This window comes from Lissotriton vulgaris, unplaced genomic scaffold (assembly GCF_964263255.1).
Source record: "Lissotriton vulgaris unplaced genomic scaffold, aLisVul1.2 SCAFFOLD_4794, whole genome shotgun sequence".
NCBI classification, from domain to species: Eukaryota; Metazoa; Chordata; class Amphibia; order Caudata; family Salamandridae; genus Lissotriton; species Lissotriton vulgaris.
The window spans coordinates 108,865-128,751 of record NW_028245255.1 but is presented as its reverse complement, the minus strand read 5'-3'; the positions used below and the strand labels follow the sequence as shown (position 1 = coordinate 128,751).

The window sequence follows — 19,887 nt, the reverse complement described above, 5'->3', positions numbered from 1 at the left end:
AGTAAGGAGCCCACGCAGTAAGATGTGTAAAGGCGTGTGCGAAAATTGTGGCCCAGACCTCAAAGTAAGGAGCGTGATATATCTTGTTGTTAGGAGTTAACTGCACAGGCCCTTGTTATAGACTCGTTGAGCATGTTTTGAAATAGGTGTTTCATTAAGAAAGTAAACGCGATAGAGATTACCCTTTATCTCTTATGCCCGTGTACTGAGTAGGTACATATGGTTACCCTGATTTATAGTAAGGAGCCCACGCAGTGAGATGTGCAAAGGCGTGCGCGTCAGTTGTGGCCCAGACCTCAAAATAAGGAGCGTGATCTATCTTGTTATTGGGAGTTAACTACAAAGGCCCATGTTATAGACTCGGTGAGCATATTTTGAAATCGGTGTATCATTAAGAAAGTAAACGCGATAGAGATTATCCTTTATCTCTTATGCCTGTGTACTGAGCAGGTACTTATAAGGGTAGAGGCTGGGAGGCTAGTGAATGCAAAAAACGACACCACTGGGGTATAAGTGTGTTCTAGATCGGTATGCGATTCCAAGCTTTACGCGCTGATAAGATGCCAAAATTAACTTCCTGCGTGGGGGCAAAACCAAATTATTTCTGTTACCGCTAGTGTGTTAAGCGCGGTAATGTCAGACTCATACCCGGCCGGAAGGTGACCTGGTATCCTCAGACCCGCTAATCATAATATGGTTAACAATTCGGACACTAAGGGCCAGATGTAGGTAATTTTTATTTTCCGACCTCTTAAATACCGAGTCATACCGACTCGGTATTTCAGAGGTCGGAAAATAAAAATACCGAGATGTAGGTAATTGCAGATGTGCAATTACCGAATCGGAAAAAGTCGGTAATTTCCGATGCGGTAAATACCGACCAGTTGATGCCCATGCATTCCTATGGGCTTTGAAGCCCATAGGAATGAACGGGCATTTACCGGTCGGTATTTACCACATCGGTAAATACCGATAGCCACAAGGGAGCAGGGGGTGTCACTTTGACACCCTCTGGCACCCCCAAAAGAGGCTCGGGTGCCATGTGGCAGGCATGCCTGCCCTAAGGGCAGGTCTGCCTGTCATATGGCATAGGTGTGCATGCACACATGTGCATGCACACCTGAAACGGTATTTTACCATCAAGTATTATTTGATGGTAAAATACCGATTTTGTACTGCTTGTGGGACTCAGAAGAGTCCCACCTACATACCAATTTACCGGTATCCATAATGTTACCGACTCGGTATTTTACATACTCGGTAAATTTACCTATTGGTAAATTTACCGAGTCTGTAAATTACAGGGACCTACATGTCAAATTGCTTTTACCGGGTGGTAACGGCCGAATTCGGCCGTTACCACCCGGTAAAAGCCTACCTACATCTGGCCCTAAGTCTCTCCTAGCGTAAACGATCAAACACTGCCACGATTTAAAAAAGCGGAGCTGTTTCACTTACTTGGGAATCCCCGAGCTGCTCTTCACGCACCTACCCCTCGCCGCTGGAACCGGGTGGAGGAGGAGGGCGGGGTCAATGCCGGTTAAAAAGAGTGTGAGGCTAGACGTGATTGGGTCACGAACGTGGGGGCCATTTTGTAGTATCACGATGGAGGTAAACTAAGAGTCTAAATCGAGACGATGTTGACCAAAAACCATACTTGTGTGGGTAATCTCCAGTAAGGATCAACTCCCTCTATATCTTAATTAAAGGAGTGGAGAAGAGTGCTGTTACGTTTAAACCAAACTCAGCAAAACAATATGCAAGTACGTGTTGGCCTGTAATAAGCACCAGGTTGGAAAAAGCGTCAGCCATCTTAAAGTGGTGGGTTCACTTTTATTGAATTCTTAGTGTTCTGGGAGGAGGATAGGTATGTTGTAAAGGTTCTAAGCTCCTAGCAGGGACCCTTCTAAGATGTATTATAACCCGCTAATGGGGGAGTAATACTCCGGTGAATACTCCCACTCAGCTTATAGGTGAACCGAGCCATGACGCCTCAACTTTCAACTGTTGGGTCGTCTCAGCACTTGACAGAGTAGCTCCAATCAAGACCATGAAATTGACCAGGAGTAAACCCTCGGCTCCCTGGTTTACAACCGAACTCCGCAAGGAGAAAAGCCTATGTAAGAGGCTGGAGCGTGCATGGTGGAAAAACTATGAGCCAGAGGCCAAGTGCGCATATAAAACAGCGCAGCGAAAATTCCACAGTCTTAAACGTAAGATCATTAGGAATTATGTTGCCAATCAGATCAAGTCTTCTGACAACACCGCAAAATACGTTTTTAAGGTAGTCCAGGGTTTTATTAAACCACAAGCCCTGAAGAGTACTATTCCTCCCTCAGTGGCTCTCTGTAAAGATGTAGCCATTTTTTTTCAGAACAAAATTCAAGTTATCTATTCCTCCTTCCCACTTTCAGGACCACCAGATCTGCTATCTCATACTTCACCTCACTCGGGCATGTAGTCTGTCTTTCTCCCTTTCTGCCTGGAAGCATCCCTGGTGGAATTGAATAAAATAAAAAATCAGGCTCTCTGTCTGACCCCTGTCCTGCCAGATTCTTCAAGTTTTTAGCCCCCTGGTTCAATCCTATACTGAACTCTATCTAAAATTCTTCGGTAGAGACTGGGGTGTATCCAAAAAGCATTTGTCCAGCCAATTCTCAAGAAAGAGGAATCTGATCCAGCAGAGCTCAAAAATGTTAGGCCAATTTCTCTTCTTCCAGTGCCGGCTAAGATTCTTGAAAAGGAAGTTCAGAAACAACTATTGGACTTCCTGGAGTCGAATTATCATCTGCACGACTCCCAGTCAGGATTTAGATTGGGCTACAGTACGGAGACAGCTCTACTTGAAATCGCAGAGACTATCCGTGAAACTTTAGATCAGGGCAGTTGCGCGATGCTGGTGCTGCTGGACTTGTCTGCAGCTTTTGATACGGTGTCACACAGGCTTCTCCTAAATAGACTTGAACATCTAGGAGTGATGGGAACTGTCCTGGCATGGTTCCGCTCATTTCTCGAGGGTCGTACACAGCAGGTGACTCTCCAGCCTCATGCCTCTGCTTCGCGCCCCCTCATGTGTGGAGTCCCTCAGGGCTCGGCCCTGAGCCCAACGCTTTTTAATGTGTATCTTACTCCCCTTGCACCAATCATTAAGCAATGTGGGGTAAAGGTTGTCTTGTATGCTGACGACACACAACTGGTGTTCTCTTTTAAAGAACACAACGAGACAGCTTTCGCTAGTTTTAAGCAGTGTCTTCTTAATATCTCATCATGGATGACGGATAGCTGCTTAAAATTCTTACTGACACAACTGAGGTCCTGTTTTTTAATCATCCACTCCCCCTCGGCCGGCACTCTGGTGGCCATCTGAGTTAAACCCTCCTATTCCAGCTGCTTCTGAACCATGGGTCAGTGTATTTTTATTTATTTAAATACCTTGGGGAGGAAGTGTGCATGAGGACAACTCCCCCAAGACAATATTCAGGCCCGGGGGCTCCATTCACCGGAGTGTGATGCAAGAATGCCTTCGGGACTCCTTCCCCCGGAACAGAAACCAAGAAGACCCAGAACCAGAAAGCTGAGAAGTTAGGCTGATGCTTGCCCGCCCCCGTGCCTGTGTCTGGGGAGATCGACCACTCCATCCTTTTGTCCCTCTGCCTGCGCCCAGGCAGGGTAGATTGCATGTCTCCCTCCAGTGTGCAGAACAGAAGCAGAGCTTGCTCCCACAGTGGCACAGGAGCCGCAGAAGTGAGGCTGGCTTCCACACCGGGCACTGAAAGTGCAAGTTTGATGGGGTGGCAGGGGATGTGGCCCTTGTGGCTTGCACCAGAGCCTCCAACAACTACCCAATGGGTGTGGATGACCAAGGTGAGATCAGGGTTCCCAAGCTAAAAAACAAAAGCCAAAAACGATTGTGGCTTCTAAGTTTGGAAAGCCTCTCTTAAAATATGCAGGAGTTCGGACTGAAGAGCCCCCTAAGGTCGTTCAGGGGGGCCAAATGCCTAATGCCTACTTTTCCCCTTTGTGGTGCCCTAAAGATGCGCAGGAGCAACCCCACCACTATGTGCAGATGTTGTGAGAAGTTACTCAAAGTTTTTCTACAAAATTAATCCTAAGTCAAGGAGAGGTTTGTTATTATTTCAAGGACTCAAAAAGCTTGATCTTTTGCTCTTTTCCTATGGAGCGCATGGACCTCTAGAATTGGTCCTTTGGGTAGGCTTTGATACATATGCTATGGTTGCTTTGATTTTAAATGCTTTATTTATATTTTACTAATGCACATTGCAATGCTTATACTATAGTGATAATGAATGCACATGAATATGATTAGCTATCTAATTGGTTTTAATGGTGAATCCTTACATGTGGTTACTGGTTTAGTAATGTGACTCCTTGACAAAAGTAATACGTCTGCCTTATATATATTGGTGTACTGATTCCTTGACAAAGCCTATAATCCCGTCTTATATATATTGATGTGGTAATGCCTTGACTCAGCCAATTGGCCTGTCTTATGAATATGACAATTCCTTATTCCGTGATGTTAGATCGAGTGTAGGTTGGGGGGGAGGTATTCTGATTATGGGGTTCAACACTCACTAGGGGTGAAATTGATATAGTGGTGTCACCAAAGGTATTTCCATCTACCAGATATACATATTTGAAATTTAAAATGTAGTGTTTAGTAGTGTGTAAGTAATAAATGTACTGTTCCTTTATAAAAGAAAAAGCACTGAGTGGACTATCATGTATTGAGTGTTGTTATTACATGCTAGTGAATTGGGATTGCTAGCCCGCACCACCTCTCCTGAGTAGGCCTTAGTCTGCTTTGCTGTTCTGAGAGAGTGAAGTGCTAAAATTTGGTACTTGGTTTCCAGTAAGGAGACCATGGTAGACCCGTTACTTGTCAAACACAGGAAGGGGACCTGCCCACAGTAATTTTAGTAAATGGCCTTAGAGAGGTCCTTTATATTATAGAAAATGCCCTGAACCCAAGCAAATCATATAACAATTGGATATTATCAAAATTTATTTTTTTATTTATGAATTCATTTTCATTATGTATGGATATAAATAGTTTAGCATCATGATAAATAAATAAGCACCTTAGTAACAATTAAACAGTGGTTCTGACTCCATACTTGCATACCGTTAACACTCATACAAAAAACATTCACACATCATACATCATAAAACACTAGGCAGAGATGATTTTAGATGGCAAGGGGACCGATGATCAGATGTCCGGGTTGGTTCAGTGGGTTCCTAAATAGGAACAGACGCCAACGCGCGTTTCGGTGTGTGGCCCCGTCCGGGGCAACACCTTCATCAGGGCAAAGTGGGGTGCCACGGTCGGGTTCTGATCAGTGCTGGGGCCTGTCCTCGTGCGTGCTATCCGGACCGCCGACTGGAGATTGCCCCCTGCTAATGCGCCAGATTCTATCCAGGAGGGACCTTACAAAGCCTGAAAATACCCTGACGGTAGAACTAACTCATCAACCAAGGACATCTTCCTTGATTAGCCTAAACATACACCCCCAGCCGGCGGCCCCAGCACTGATCAGAACCCGACCGTGGCATTTACTCCATCATTTAAAAGGTTTATTTATTGCGCACCAGTAGCAGACGATGTCAGCATTTATCTAAAGTCATCTATGGTATTTCCCCCTCGATCTGAAGGGATCCATTTTTATCTATCCTTGCGTCACCCCCCTTGGGGTGGATTCCGCCACGCATATTTGGGGACAGGATCCCATCTATCACAGATATCCCCCAAGAATTCTTGTACACTTGTGGTTCCTCCTTCTTTACCCCACTTTGCCCTGATGAAGGTGTTGCCCCGGACGGGGCCACACACCGAAACGCGCGTTGGCGTCTGTTCCTATTTAGGAACCCACTGAACCAACCCGGACATCTGATCATCGGTCCCCTTGCCATCTAAAATCATCTCTGCCTAGTGTTTTATGATGTATGATGTGTGAATGTTTTTTGTATGAGTGTTAACGGTATGCAAGTATGGAGTCAGAACCACTGTTTAATTGTTACTAAGGTGCTTATTTATTTATCATGATGCTAAACTATTTATATCCATACATAATGAAAATGAATTCATAAATAAAAAAATAAATTTTGATAATATCCAATTGTTATATGATTTGCTTGGGTTCAGGGCATTTTCTATAATATAAAGGACCTCTCTAAGGCCATTTACTAAAATTACTGTGGGCAGGTCCCCTTCCCGTGTTTGATTGTTGCTTTCCCCATCGACCTGCCTAAATTGATGTGGGGTCCCCCTCCGATTTGAAGACCCGTTACTTGTGACTTGCAACTAATAACCCAATTTCTTACAATTACTATCTGTCAAATTTAGAGGTGACCAACTATGATGCAGTCATCTACATAACTTGAATGGAACCACAGTCATGGTGATTCCCTTCAGGATACAAAAAGATTTGTGGATAGCCGGCATTGATCTTGACGGCTGTCATTTAACCTTTTAACATTTTTTGCTTTTCAAAACCAAACTCACAAAGTGGGAGCTTGTTTTTGAAAAACAAAAACCTAATGATCTCTACACTTTGCAAGGTTTCTGCCATGGTGTGGGGGCCATTATTGTTTTTTCAGTCCATCCCCACCAGGTTTTTGTGGTGGTAGCAGAGGGAAAAAAAAGACATTGCCAGTTGATCCAATGGGGGATTCATAAATGGAAACCTATGGTCTTTCCATCTCTAAATGAGCCGGGCGGTCCAAGAGTTTGGCAGCTAGGGTACTCCGTCATATTTCCAGCAGAGTACCATGTCCCCCAAACTGTAATTTAGCCCTTGAGTCAGCTGTACTTGTGACATTCATGCTACATTCAGATCTTTTTGCTCCGTATACTACCACAATGAGTGTCTTACCGGTATCAGTGTTGGGGTACGGGTGGCCCGTGTGGTGTGCAGAGTTTTGCTTCTTGTAGTGGTCCTTGAATGTGCAGAAGTGATGCTAGCACGGGTGGACGTGGTTGAATATATATTCTCTTCACATGAAGAAGAAAATACTTCAGGACCTTTAAAAGTAGTTCCATCTGTAAGGCAGGTCATTATGACATTTCAGTAACAATGGCAACAATGTGTTATTCAGAAAACACACTCTCCAAAGGAGTAAGGGTCAAAGGGAAAAGTTTAAAGACTACAGCAGATTCAATCCCCAAATCTAATCAATAACAATACACGAATAACCTGGTAGTCTGACAAAAATAATATAAAAAACTATGAGAGGCTAGAGGAATAGGTTACAATAGTGATCACCTATCAGATGGTGACCACTGGCATAGCTACAGCAAGTACGGCTCCATGACAGTAGAGACCCAGAGGAGGGGAAAAGGAAATGAGGATTTCCATCAACTGCCCTTGGTGGCCAGTGTCATCATTTGGAACTCCAAAGGTACCCCTATCACCTCTTGCTGCCAGTAGAACAGAGGTGATAGGGGAGAGGATATACTTTAGTAGAATAGTACTGTACTATTTTGCCATAATATTCTGTCAACCCCACAAAGGACAATAGCTGCTTCTTTGAAACTAGCACAGGAACATTCAAAATGCTTTCCACATGGTTGTGTTTAGGACAAATACTTTCCTTTGAAATCTCATGTCCCAACTACTCCACTTTATCCTGTCCGTATTTGCACTTAGAGAGCTTCAAAGTAAGACCTTTATCCTGCAATCTTTCTATCACATCCACTAAATCATGTTTCTCGTGTGTTTTCCCAAAAATCTAAATATTATCTTGGAAGGCAATAGCCTCCCCAAAGCCTTCTAAAACATGTTTCAAAAGAGGTTGAAACATGGAAACGGCACTTGCCAAACTGAAAGGTATATGCAAATATTGAAACCTACCCTTCGGTGTGACAAATGTCGTCAGATGTCTAGAATCTTCATGTAATTCCACCTGTTGGTAGGAACTTGCTAAATGTACCGTGGAAAAAGCAGAGATACCCACCATTGTAGATATTAGCTCATGTATGTTTGGAAGAGGATGTTTGTCAACCCAAAGCTCCTTGTATAAATTGCGTACATCCACGCAGAAATGGACATCCTCGGACCCCTAATGATACAACACAATGAGAGAAACCCAAGGAGAGATTCTATGGGTTCAATGATTTTCTTTTCAACCAAATTTCTCAACATCACCTTAAGTTTGTCTCTGTCGGCCAGCAGCATAATTCGAACCTTGTGCCTCCCAGGTATTGCCTCTTCATTAAGTATGTTCTTTAGTTTGAAATCAGCACATTTCCCAAACTTCCTTGAAAAAGACCTAGGAACAATATCTTTATTTCAGGGACATTTTCATCTCTATCAGCTGTGATTACATACACCGGCTGACATGGATTGGGATCTAATCTTATACCTATCTCTTGTTCATGGGGCCATCCAAGTATAGCCTTGCCCTTTATTGGGATGTACGTTGTTACAACGCATGCTTTTACCACGCATGCCTTTACAACGCAGGTTTTTCAACGCAAGTTGTTACAACGACTTGTGTTGGGGGGTGCTGGATAGTGAATAGTTTAATTTACTATTCCAACTCCAGTCCCCGTGGATGGTACGGAAGGTGTTGGATAGTAAATTAAACTATTACCTATCCTAGAGCGCCCCCCAGCGCAAGTCGTTGTAATGACTTGCGTTGATAAACCTGCGTTGTAAAGGTACTGCGTGGTAAAAGTTGCGTTGTAAAGGATGTTTCCCCCTTTATTGCATCGTACACTTTACCCCTTGTTCTTCTCCCCTCAAATTCGAGATCTGCCAAAAAACTTCCTTGCAGATCAATTTTGTGACCTGAGTAACCCTGTGGATGAATGTCAGGAGTAAACAATCCAATGTCTTATCACCCCATGTGTCATTGAACAAGGTTTTGCCTATAATGCAGCACCAATCACACAAGTCAACCATCATCACTACTGACTTCCCTTTAATTGCTATGGTGCAAAAGGCCTTTGTACATCTGGCCCTTAATGCCTACCAGTATGGATGACATGTGAGCCCTACAACTTGCAACCCTTACTGTCTTATGCAACATTTCCTATACATTGATTTATAAACTTGCATAATTTCTTGTGGCTTTATAGTGTGTGTGATGTAAAGTACTCTGACACTCTACATGAGGATGAGTTGCACTGTAAAAGAAATTAAGTAAATATATTAATTAATAAGTGCTATTAGAATCGTTAGTGGTGTAACTACTAAAACAGATACATCTGACATTCTTACATAAATAAATTAGTTTCACAAGGTAAAAAAAAACTGCATCCTAAAAGTACTCGTGAAGTGATACCAAGCTACGAGCCTTTATTTCCACCGATTGTACTGGTGTTAGGCTCCACATAGCTCCTCACAGGATAATTCTTGAACAATAATAGGACTGATGGCTCTTTAAATCGTCTTTATTTTGGGCCCAGCTGGAAGTGAAAATAAGAAAGTCTCCCATGTTGCCTGCATATTGTTGCTCCCGTCATAAAGCAGACAAATTGTACACAATGCTGAACTGTGTTGGTAAATTATACCCAAACACATGGGCGGCTCCTCCGTAATGGCAGAGGAGTGTCGCCTCACTGGCTCAGAGTGAGCAGCAAAAAAAATAAAAAGATATTTCATTATGGTTTTATTTTTAGGCCACTGACTTGGCCATCGTGTGCTGGGAGAGGCAGGGCCGGGGCATGACAGGGGGGAGGAGGAGTGCTTTGTGCACTCCCTAAGTGTGCATATGTATTTGGTTAGATTTCTCAGGCCGACCAAAACACACATGCGCACTTAGGTTTCTCTAACCCGCTGCATTGAACAGCTGAGTTAGAGAAACCCCACAGATTACCTGACCTGAACGGAGTGTTTTTCCAGCCTGCTCAGGCCAATTCCTGTGCCACTCTGCAGTGAGGGGATTGGACAGGGAGTCTGTGACATAGTCTCAGTGTCTGCTGGGATAAGGTAGACCCAGCCATGAGGTGCGGCGCTTGAGGCGGGCGGCGGCAGGTAAGTTTAACTTAATTTTTTTTTATTATTATCGTCTCTCATCCTCCGCTCTACTGGGCCCCCTACCACGCCGCCGCTCAACTCCCCCTCACCACTTTTTGTATGTGGCAGCCGCCACTGCAAGGACAAATTCAGCATGTTCCGCTGGGACAGTCCAGAGCCAACTCCATAATAGCTCTTGAAACCAGTGGGAGCTCCCTCATCTCCTGAACTGCCTGATCTAATCTTTTCTCCTTTTCTTTTTGTTTTCTACTTACTGCTAACATTCTTTCTCATCCTCTTTGTTTCTACAAAAGTAAGGGTTTAACCCATGTGGATTATTCAAGGTCTCCGTCCCGACGCTCGCAAGAAGTTGTACACCTTGAGACATGTCACAACCAATGCTGCAAACCATTGCACCCTCTTGGACTGCAGGAGCAGAGGTTGAAGTGTGCTGGATCTATCAGGAACTGCTCTCTCAAGCGTTCTTAATTTTAAAAGAAAACAAAAACAGTTCCCATATTTTTTGTCAAAGAATAACTGTGCCTGTCCAGTAATAACCACCTTGTGTTGCATCGAGTTGAAAGGAAAGGAGGGGGTCCCCTGCAATGTGAAGATTAGTTGAACTAATTTTCATGTGAAGTATGAACATCATTAGGTCGAGCATTCAAGACCTCTTGTATATATTTTAGTATATACTTATATGTGTATGTACGATGTGGGCTCTGGAGATCAGCTCTAGGACTTGTCTGCTTTCGCTTAGGGACTTTTTTTTTCTGTTCATCTTTCTTGATAGAAAACGACCAGCAGAGGTCAGTAAAATACCAGAATTGCTTTCTGCTGAGAGACTTTATTTAACTGTCTTGATAGAAATCGACCAGCAGAGGTCAGTAAAATACCAGATTCACTTCAGCATTCTCTAGATTCCAGTCCATACAAATTGTCTTCCACCTGCACCCGTGGACAATATTTTTTTTCAAATCTTGTATTTTCATTGATATGACCATAGAAAGCCCTGATTTTATATTAAAACAGTGCTTTGGACTATACAATTTCCCGCTGAAAGGCAATATTTCTCTCCATGTGTTCCCATACCTGGTGTGTCACACAGTTTGGTGCTTACTTTCCCTTCATGTTAAAGAACAGTAGATGTTTCAGCACCCAGGCCAATGTGGTGCATAGCTAAATACATATAAGGTCTCAAAGGCAAAATCTTGTATTTTATATGCAGTTACTCTTGGTGTGAATTCAACAATACACTACAGAATATTTTGTTCTTTTTATTTATTATACCCCGCCCCCAGAGTCACTAACGCCACACCCATTGTGCTAAAGTTCACCACAGCACCCGAGCAGTGACAAAACATTTGTGTATGGACTTGCAAATCGCAAGAATGGACCCTCTGCTCTCACCTTTCAATTGTGATTTGCAAAGATTCACAAGGTTTGCATTGCAATCAGCAGCAGCAGTTGCTCCAGGTAACAGCAAATTACTACTGTTATAAGAGAAGATTTCTGAAATGAATTCCTTGCTTCCCTTTGCATCTAAACCGGTTCACATCCTGGAATTGAGCTATGTGCTCTCACTTCTGTGCAGTAAATTAAATGTTGAAAAGAGTGTTGCACAACACGGTTAACGTTTGAGATCACACGGTGCGTTCGGAGGGAGCTGGCAGCAACCTCACCCCGAAGGAGCCGACAGAGCAAGGCTCCTGCCTACTGGCACCTCTGACGTCAGCTGGCTCCCTTTCTAGGGTGGAACCAGTCAGAGTCTTGACCGGTCCATACACAGAGTTCAGCTAACCCTCGTTCCAGCCCCAAGAGGCTTTGGTTTAGCCAGTGCTTCATTTTGCATTTGCATTTATATAGCGCTTACTCGCCCTGATGAGGCATTTAAACCCATTATAGCGTACGTTTAGAGCTTGTCACCAGCGCCATGGAAGGTCGAGATCGCTGAATACCAAGGCTGCGTAGTCTTGATTGCACCTCATGCCACTTTAAAATGTTAATCACCACCACCCACTCCCTGCACCAGTCTCTCACTCTCACATGTTCTTTTTCAGCCCGGCTCTCTCCCTATGTCACTGTTTTTCCATCTTTCTCATCCTCCTTTGCACCTTTTGTGTTTTTTGCTCTCTAGTCCTGGCTCAAAGTCTGACCAGTAAAAATCAGCGCTGGGCCCTAAAACTGAGTGCTGGTGTGCCCCACCTGCAACCCCCAGCTCAAATTAAGCACTGGCTGTAGGCCCTTGTACCGGTCACCTCACTGGCTTGACACTAGGTTCAGTTTCCAGGTGCCAATCAGTATCCCCTTTCCAGTAGTGTTGGGATTCCCAGTTGATCTGTTCACAGTAGGTTTGTTTGTATCAGTGCACACATCACAGCACTTGCTCAAGGCAACCGAGCTACCTTTCATGAACCCTAGACTTTTTTATAAGCCCTCCTCTGAAGTTAACATACTCTATAGATACTAGTATTATATAGGGTATAGCTCCTAATCGCTCAAGCACTAGAATAACTTTCAGGTCGTATGTAAGCCTTAAGAAGTGCTATGACATTTTTGTTTCCTTTGGGCTGTCTTGTAACTGCTTAATGATTTCCTGGTGGGAAAATATTTGTTATGAGATATGGCTCTGATGTATGCTTATGGGGTCATACTGAGTCTGGTTTCCATGCCTTAAACCACCTCCTACCATAAGCTTTGTCTGATCACCCTGGAATCAGGAGCCCCAAGGGAGTTCTTCATCAATCCATTTCAATGACAACAGCACTGACAGAGTTACTTCTAATTCAGAAAATATTTGCATATTACAAAATTTTGTTTTCCTAAATCACTCAAACTAGGCCTGAACTAGGCTTTACCTCCATTTTGGAAATCAGACTAGGGCTGTGTGTTTTCAATTCTTCTCTCTCCACACTCAGTACAATATGTACAAGTGAAATGCTCTGTTCTCTTGGTGAGTTCTAGAGGAGGTTGTTCCTCTTTAGCCTAACTGTTCAAGGTTCTTCCTGCCTGTAGCTCAGTGAGCCTATTCATTTCGTAACTCTGCCATTGTTTTGTGTGTAATGAGTTTCGTACTGTCACGTCCAATGCCATTAGGTCAGATGGGAAATAATAATAATAATTATTATATCTGACTTAAAAAGGTTTATTTCCTATGCTACCTGATTTATTGACAATCATATTGATTTTGTTATGTGCACATTGAGGATAACACTGTCCCCAATCCTGAGTAGGGTCAGTTTATCAAAGATAGAGTCATCTGTACCCATGGCCCGGGTGCACTGTTGATAGACCGGCTACTCCAGTCTCCCCAGGCATGCTTGTCTAGTGCTTGTCTTCCCTCTTCCCTCAGCTCTGATATAACATTTATACTTCAAATATGCTTGATCTATAGTTCCCCAACTTCCACCTTCCTGTGTGGTGCCACCTCTGTGTTTGTAATCATTGTAAAAACATGTGCATCAGCAAGAAATTCATAGGGCCGCTAGAATTGCATGATTCTGTGGCCAGTAGCTTTTTTTTACAATTACCACATGTTCCACCATCTGCTGCATCATTTGGAGATTTAAACCAAAAACATGTTTCTACCTCAAATAGATCAGTAGGACACCCCTGATGCTACGTGTAGTGTCTACCCCAGGCTGGGTACCCCCAAATGACACACCAAAACTTAGGGCCTGGTTAGGATCTTGTGGATGGGTTACTCCATCACAACGTTGACAGATATCACATCCGCCAAAATATAAAACTCATTATATGCTATGGGATATATATTTTAGTGGACTGGGTATTCATTAGTGTTATGACGGAGTAACCTATCTGCCGATACCTAAATCAGGCCTTTAGTCTTTTATAACAAAACAGACCAATATGTGTAGAAAATGTTATAATGTACCTGTAAGTCTCCTCAAATTCCAACGATAAAGTTGACGCACGATAGATCGCTTGATCGGAATGGTGGACATATCACGGAGACTACACCCAAAGGGGGCTCACGAGCCCGCGCCGTAACCCAGTGTCGCGCCCCCGGACAAAGAGGGGTGAGGGCCCCCCCTATCGCAGTCCCAAGCTGGCGCCAAACCCCCCCCCCCGGCCAATAAGGGCCAGGGCGGGATTCGAATTCCCCAATAGGGGGGGACCGGCGCGAGAAGGTAAGCTGGGGGGGGGGCATATAAGCGCTGCTCCCGCAGGCAAGCTCCTATCTTTAAGGATCGGGGAGCAGCACGGTGGGAGCCCAGTATATACATGTTTCCTTGTATTCCTAATAGAACTGCGGCCAACAAATGACCACCAAAAGGCAAAAATGTGTAGTTGGCTTCTTGGCGGGAGAGGGAGTACTGAAAGAGGAAATATGTTATTGCATACCTATGGGAGTGGGGCAGGATGCAAGGGTTATTGGGTTTGCAAAAGACATGAACTGTGTATTGAGTGTGCTTTCCAATGTGTAAGAATATATTAAGAGAGAAATGAACAAATGTACTAAACCTTATTCTGACGTTTTGCCATTTTATACAAAAGATTAGAGTACATTGTATATATGCTATTTTGAAACTAAAAGCAGGTAAGCCATCTTCTTCATAGCCATGGTGCACGTGGTACAGCCTTTGCCCTGCTCAATTCTATATAGAAGTAATGTACCCAGAACCATGCTGAAAATATTTGCACTATACTCATGTTTCTTTTTTAAGGCGAAGGGGCACAGTACCTTGGTAACAGATGAAGGGGCGTTGTTGTTTACAATCTTCATCTGCCCACTTTCCTTGATCGATCGTCGCGCATGCTCTTTTGTTGTCTGTCGGGGGTGCGTTGTTATTCCAACGTGAAAAAGGGGTGTTGCCACTATTGCTCCACTGCCAGCGGTTGCCGGAGCACAGGTACAATCCGATCCAGGGATGTTCACCTTTGTAGGAATACAGTGAAATCTAGGGAAAGAGCTGTAAATTAGCAGCCTGCTCGACCTGACACTGTAGATAGCAACAACCAGAGCCGCATACATTTTCAACCCTAAAGACAGAAATTTTTTGCACCCCACCGCCTTTTCAAAAAAACTGAGCATGGGGTTTTTAGAAAATTAGGACTAAGGGGGCGCACTGCCTGGGTTGAAACGTTACAAAGTGTGTAAAGAGCAAACGTATCGTTGTGTAGTGCGTAAAGAGCAGACGGCAAAACACCCTTAACCGTCTAAACAAGTCAAAGACAAGACAATTTAACAACAAATAAGCTCTCGCCTTTTCAAGCATGCAGACTTAATATACAAGAATGCCAGTAAGAAGCTACTCAGACATAAAAGATGGAAATATCAGCCCATTTGATATGAAAGAATGGTTCATATGTAGTATTTCACTTCAGCTCCTCCATGAACATTTTACATTAACTACATAATTTATAAAGAGATGAAGAACACTAACCCTTTTCAGGTGTATTTGTTTGCTGTTATCATTATCATCAGCGAGACTCATTTTGGACATCCCTCGCCAAGATCACATTACCGGCCACCTGAAAGACCTCCACTGGCTTCCCGTCAACAAGAGAATAACGTTCCGTCTCCTCACCCACGCACACAAGGCCCTCTACAAACTAGGGCCCGAATGCCTTAACACTCGACTATCCTTCTACACACCCACCCGCCAACTAAGATCCTCCAATCAAGGCCTCGCCGCAGTTCCACGTATCCAAAGATCCACCATGGGAGGAAGATCCTTCTCCTACTTGGCGGCCAAGACCTGGAACTCACTCCCCACTCACCTCCGACTTACACAGAACCACATCTCCTTCAGAAAAGAACTTAAAACCTGGCTATTTGATAAATAATGAACCCCTCCCCAAGCGCCTTGAGACCCTCTGGGTGAGTAGTGTGCTATATAAATTCTTGAACTTGAACTTGAACTTGAAGCATGCACTTTCACGACTTCTTGCCCCTACAGTTACCCTGGGTTTCGGTGACGTGTTGAGACTATGCATGGTATATTGACCAGGCTTGCACTTCATGAATATAAAACTCATAAAGTACATTTAGTGATATAGGCTAAACGTAAGTGGTGGCTCGCCCAGGTAAGAGCGGTGCAGAGTTGTGGCGGGGCAGGATAGAGGATGGTGGAAGTTGACAAATGACGGGATAAGTAATATTAAATAAATAAATCATTAAAACCACTTATCCTGCGCTCTCCGCATCGCCGAGTCGGGTAATGATAGCACATGGCAAATTATTTATCTCCTCTAGATGGCCTCCCCCTGTCTGGGAGCTCCAATACTATTAGCTGGGGACATGAACTGTGTCCTAGATGGCAATCTAGATAAAGATCCCCCTAAGTTACACACGAAGCCAAAAATGACCACAGCATTACAAGGGGTGCTACAGGGGTTCAAATTGTGAGATATATGGAGGGATTGCCGCCCCGCGGTGAAACACTTCTCATGCTATACACCGGCCACACAAACTTGCAGTAGGTTGGACCATTGGTTCTTGTCCTCAGATTTGGGTTGAAGTGTGGGGGGGATAATGTACCAGCCGAGATACCTCTTGGACCATGCCCCGGTCCTCCTGGAGTTGGGGGCCAGAAGGGTGAGATCCGAAATACCTCTCTGGTGGATTAACAATGACACACTCATGGATTCACCATTTGTTGCTGCACTCTCCACACAGACTGGTGACTACTTCCAGGATAATTAGGGCTCTGCTTAGAGCTGCGCTGTGGAGTGGGAGGCCTTGAAAGTAATGATTCGAGGCCTATGTATGAAAAACACATTTGGAGTACAAACACAACTGGAAAGGGATGTAGCTAAACATGAGTCTAATCTGGGGAAACTGGAGGCCGAAATTAGCACAACCCCACAAAAATTGAAAGAGTGGACCGAGGCCAAGGAGCAATTATGACGGGCCTCCGCAGGCTAGAAAAATATGTTCACACAAGATATAGGCAACAACTTTATAGGGAAGTTGATAGAACTGGGACTCTCCTGGCACGGTTGGTAAAGCAAGAAACATCTGCTACTCAGATATTACAGATGAAGGAAGAAACCGGGGCCCTAGTATTTATGCAACAGGCTATCACGGAGGCTCTAGCGACTCACCTGGGGAAAGAGTATACTAACCACTCTGAACCAGAGCTGGGGATAATGGTAGATTGCCTTGATGCGCTTGAGCTCCCCCAGCTTACTAGAGAAGAACAAGAATCTCTAGCACCCGATTACTAAAGACCAATTCAACGGTGCTATAGCCGCCTCAAGGCAGCCAAAAGTCTGGGTTCTGATGAACTTCCCGCAGCGTTCTAAAGTGCTTCAGAACACTCTTGGTAGATAGACTGCTGGAGGTCTACAGTGAGGCCCTGGACAGGGGTAAGCTCCCACCTACCATGAGTGAAGCACTTATTGCCATCATCCTTGTTGGGCTTGACCCTTTTTGCAGGATCATCCCTGAACTTTTTGCCTTCCTCCTGTATTTTGTCTGACCTGCTTTTGTTGGTTTGATGACTCTGGGCACTTTACCACTGCTGATCAGTGGTAAAGTGCATATGCTCTCCCTATCGTAAATTGATGTATGGATTAGTGATTCCATGATTGGCTTGTTTGGTTTACTTGTCAGACCCTAGTCTAGTGCACTGAGTGTGCCCAGGGCTTGTAAATCCAAATGCTGCTAGTGGGCTTGCAGCACTGGTTGTGTCACCCACAGAAGCAGCCTGTAAAAGTGTGTCTAAGGCCTGCCATTGCAGAGCCTGTGTGTGGTCTGGTACTGCCATGCTGACTGGGCAAGGCCACCCACTTGCTAGTCCCTAAACCTTCCCTTTTCTTCATAGCAGACACACCTATCGTAGGCCCAATGGCAGGGTGCATTGTAAGTATAAGGTAGGACATGCCCTGGTGTGTGTGTGGCATGTCCTAATAGTGAATTACAGCCATTTTCGTTTTTCACTATTGCAAGGCTACCTGTTCTTCATAGGCCAGAATGGGCAGTTAGATTATTACATCTTATAATCCTAACTGACTCAGGGAACATGATATACATTCGTGTTTAGTATGCCTGTACTCAGAATGATAAAATACATCTTTTAGTGAAGTTGGTTTTAACATTCTGTGTTTGAAAATACCACTTTCAGAAAGTAGGTATATTCTTGTCTAACTATCCAAGCCTAACTCTGCTAGGTTGTGTATTCATTTCCTTGTCTGGAGTTTGAGTGTCAGGGCTGGGGGATTCCAGGAGACAGGATGGGTCAGCCCAGTGGTGAATAGAGAGGTCTGCATCTAGATGGGAGGAAGAAGTTGCACCTGGGACCTGAATGGAGCTGTGCCTTCCCTCCACAATGCTGGCTCCACCTCCTGTGGGGTGTCTGATGTTTCTGCCCTGCACTATGAAAGGAAAGAAGAAGTCATGTAAACAGAGTGCTCCAGAACAGTTTTGGACCGGGCAAAGGCCCCTCTGCCCTCAGAGGACAAAGGATTTTGGGGTATAAGTATTGGGACCCTGATCCCAAGAATTTAGATCACTTTTGGACAACAACAAGAAACCTTTGCTGAGGAAAGGATCTGAAGAAACTGAGGAGAGACTATCCCTAAGCTGAAATGCTGCTTGGGGGATTGGCCTGCAGTGGTTGCCTGACTGCCTAATAAAGGAGAAATGACTTTGTGTGCACTTTATTTCAACTTGTGAAGGATCTCCAAGGGCTTGAGAGAAGAGCTTGCCTCCTGCTGAAGTCTCAGGGACAACAGACTTCAACCCCCAGCTACCCAGAGTTCTTTGGAAGTGCCTGCTGCTATTTTGGGCCTTCTGAGGGACTGCATGTCACAAGGAGCTGGAAGCGTGACTCAAGAGGGAGAAGCGTGTCGCCTTCGCAGCCGCTGCCGTCGCATTGTGGATGTCGCCGCTGTAGCTGACACATTGCACCGCATCTCAAGAAACGTCCGGCAACCCCGAAGAAGCGTGCCGCCATCGCAGCCGCTGCCGTCGCATCGTGGATGTCGCCTCTGTAGCTAACACATTACACTGCATCAAGAGAAGCGTCTCGCAACGAGGAAGAAGCGTGTCGCCGTCGCAACCGCTGCCGTCGCATCACTGAGTAAGGATGTTGCTGATGTAGCTGTCGCATTGCACCGCATCACCTCGCATCCACGGAGAAGCGTGCCGCCGTCGGAGCTGCTCGCATTGTCGGAGAAGAGTGTTGCCGCCAAAGCGGCTGTCATCGCATTACTGAACAAGGGTGTCGCCTCTGCAGCTAACGCATCAAGCCGAGACTTCTCGCAACATCAAAGAAGAGTGCCGCATCAGGAAGAACTTGACGTCTTTATTTCTTTGCACCGGATCTTTGCCTCATTTCCATCTCGCAACACTTCGGTGCCCTGCGTGTCGCATCTTAAGGTACATTGAGTGTGGCATTTTAAGAACTAAAGAGAACTAAGCTTAACATACCATTTTAAGTACAGTATTGTGGATTTTTGTCATTTGTGGTCTTGTGATACGTCTATGTAAAGAATACTTATTTTAAATTGATATGTTTGTCGTTTGTGGTCTTGTGATAAGTCGATATAAAGAATACTTATTTCCCGTTCCAGCCAAAACGCAGATGAGACCAATCATTACCCTGATGGACTTCCCTGCTTTGGGCGATAGAACATGGACCTGGCCCGCAACAGCAGGGGAATATTCCAGTTCTATGCCAATCTGAACTCATTTCAATCCTTCTGTCCATACTCTCAGGGTCCACCAAGCTAAGCCATGGGGAACCCTTCTCTTCACCTGTGGATACCACCTGTGCAGCATCTAACCTTAACTTGCTCACAGGTGTGTCCCACAGACAGCAAGTCACAGTGGCCACTGACAGTAGTCAGAGATGAGACCCAGACCGTATGCCTCTCGTGGCTCTCAAACCTCTGTGGCGTCAGGGAGTAGGGGGCAGTAGCCCCAGGTGCTTGG

The 19,887-nt window shown here is 44.7% G+C and overlaps 1 protein-coding gene across 1 annotated transcript in view; it reads right to left on the bottom strand.

Moving 5' to 3' along the window:
- The window catches only part of LOC147666493 (C-type lectin lectoxin-Lio3-like), a 53,289-nt gene that overhangs the window by 13,630 nt on the left and 19,772 nt on the right, over positions 1-19,887 (bottom strand). Inside the window, exons 2-3 of the mRNA XM_086949042.1 lie at positions 14,689-14,905; positions 6,897-7,063 (exon numbers count right to left, since the gene is read on the bottom strand). The gene's annotated coding sequence lies outside the window, so the exon portion shown is untranslated. The remainder of the gene's footprint in view (positions 1-6,896; positions 7,064-14,688; positions 14,906-19,887) is intronic.